The following is a 2778-nucleotide window of genomic DNA, read 5'->3' on the forward strand; positions in this document are numbered from 1 at the left end:
CCCATGAGTCCAAATAAATGAATTCTGTTTTTCCTCCAAACTCTTTTCACCGTGCACCTGAACCTGCAGTGGTCATCGTGACATTTACAACGGTTCCAGCCTCCAGTGTGATTATGCAGCAGTGGACAGGTCAGCTCCAAAAAGCACCACAATCAGTCCACAGATATTACCTTTGTGGGGGAGGGCTTGTTTTTCAGAGTAACTCACGGATGAAAAATGCCTCCACCTCTCGTCATTTGTCACAGTCAGTGCTGAGACCTGATTAGATGTGATAAGACGTTGGCCAGGGACGGGCTAGTGGAGGCTACAGCTTAAACAACACATATTATGCAAAACTAACTTGACATTTGTGAAAGTGTCAGCTCTTTTGAACACTTTCTTAATGAGAATGGTTGGAACCGGATCTCATTTTTAGAAAGAGACAAACCTTTCTCTCTTATTTTATACTTTTTTTTTTTTTTACGCTGACTTATGTTGAACTCACACAAGAATTTGAGTTTAATGCACAAAAAAACATATTTGATATTTGTTAATATTCATTTTTTTTTAATCATTATTATTAAAAAGGAAGAGAAAATCATGGATGAAAAATGCCTTCACAATCCGTGTATTGTCTGTTCATTCATTTTTCAAATTAAAACCAAAAGGAAGAAAACAAAAAAACTACAATTTTCTTCATTATTTGTCTCCAAAACCAAAATGAAAAAACGGATAACAATTTGTTTTTTCAGTTTTCGATTTTGTGTTTAAATGAATAATGGGAAAAAAAATGGATAACGACCGTTTCCTGTTTCTTTGATTTAAACTTAGACTTTTGTGCCGCATACAGACTGAACCAGGACTAAAACAGAACTAAACCGTTTTCAGTCCTGGTCTGGTCCCAGCCTCAGTCCTGGTCTCAGTCTTGATTCAGTCCTGGTTCAGTCAGTTTTGCAGCGCAAAAGTCATCGCAGTTTTAAGTCATTATTCATTTAAATCAGGGCTGTCAAACATATGGCCCAGGGGCCAGATCCAAGACCTTTAATCTGGCCCTCGGCTGATTTTCTACCAAAATATTTAAATAATATTTTCTATTAAAATATTGTTAATTTTCTGTGGTGTTTATCACAGCAGTGTCTCCAGCGTCTCTGTACGTGGCCCCTCCCACCAGAGCAGCACAAATGAAGACTTGTCTCTTTCCAAACGCTCTTAAAGGACGATCGTTTTGACTGTTGACCGTGACACCCTCATCAGAAAAATGTCCAACATGAGAAAAGTGGAGCCGAGTGCAGGATTTTACAAGAAAAGTTGACTTATTCATACAAGTTCATGTTAAAACATTAAATTTTTCTTAAAGTTTCAGGTTGTTCATAATATTATAATATTTTGTAAAAGAAAGAGTTCATCAATTAAAAAAGATTTCTGTAATAGATTTGTGTTTCTCTGCACAAATATTTGAACTTATTGCTGTTTTTGGGGTTTATATGTCATGAGTTTTCTGATCCGGCCCCTTTGGGATCAAAGTAGATTGGATATGGCCCCCGGACCAAAATGAGTTTGACACCCCCTTAAACACACTGAATACAACTGAAAAAACAAATCATGGTATCTGTTTTTCCTTTTTGGTTTTGGAGACAAATAATGAAGAAAATAGTAGTTTTTTCATTTTCTTACTTTTGGTTTTATATTAAAAAACAAATGAACAAATGATACACAGATTCTCCACCTCTCGTCATGTGTCAGTCAGTCCTGAGACCGGATTAGATGTGATGAGATGTTCAGTGAGGGGCTAGTGGAGGCTACAGCTTAAAGAACATATATTACGCAAAACGTTTTATTGTTGTCCTTTCATCAAAAATATCTGGAGTTGCATTTTATTTTATTCATCTTTGTTTCATGAATCCTTTGCTCACTTAAACTGGGCTTTTTCTTGCTGTACGAGGTGCGTGAGCCAGTGCAGAGCTGTGCGCAGAACTCTGGACCCGTGACACTACGATCTTTTCATACGCACGTTTTTAAACTCCCAAAACCTCATACAAGGACATTTGCAAACCATTGGTACTGCTAACTTTGTTTAAAGTCCGAAGTGTTTGTCTCACTCGTATGTTACATATGATTTGCTCCGAGATGTTTCTGACGCGCTCCAGTTCACCAAAGCTGTTTACACCACCTGCAGCTTTATTTTACCGTGTTCATGCTTTTCTCAACAGCTTTAGCAGCCCTTGGCTCCCTGTGACTCACGACAAGAGTCAAATCTGTCTGATATCCCTGCAGCAGTCAGTGTGTCCAGGTGACTGCAGCTTGTAGCCTCTGTACCAGAGTCGGCGTCAGAGCACATCTAGTGGAGGGGCGTCGGTTAGGAGCACAGTGGAGTCAAACAGCAGAAATACTATCAAACATGTTTTTCTTTAATAGTATTAGGCTTATTATGTGGTGGTGTTGTTGTTATTATTTATATTATTCTTATTAGGTTTAACAGTTGTTGAAGCTGTGTGGTACACCAGGGGTCTTGCACCTGTAGCTCAGGAGCTACCAGGAGCTCTTTGCCACATTTCAAGTAGCTTGCCAAGGGATTTCTGAATTATACGTATTGTACTGGATAACTCAAATTAGATTTGTTACCATTGTAAATGTGTTATTTTGAACTTTGTGCATTATTAAATGGATAATGGTTCATGTTTTGTAGGTATCTATCTGTAAAACATCTAAGGCTTGTCCTCTTATATCAACTCAATGTCTTGCGACCATTAAAATGAGTAGCTCTCCATTTTGTAAATGTAGCTCACCCGATGCAAAACG

The sequence above is a fragment of the Boleophthalmus pectinirostris genome, unplaced genomic scaffold (assembly GCF_026225935.1).
Source record: "Boleophthalmus pectinirostris isolate CB_2022bp ecotype Guang Dong unplaced genomic scaffold, ASM2622593v1 HiC_scaffold_16, whole genome shotgun sequence".
NCBI classification, from domain to species: domain Eukaryota; kingdom Metazoa; phylum Chordata; class Actinopteri; order Gobiiformes; family Gobiidae; genus Boleophthalmus; species Boleophthalmus pectinirostris.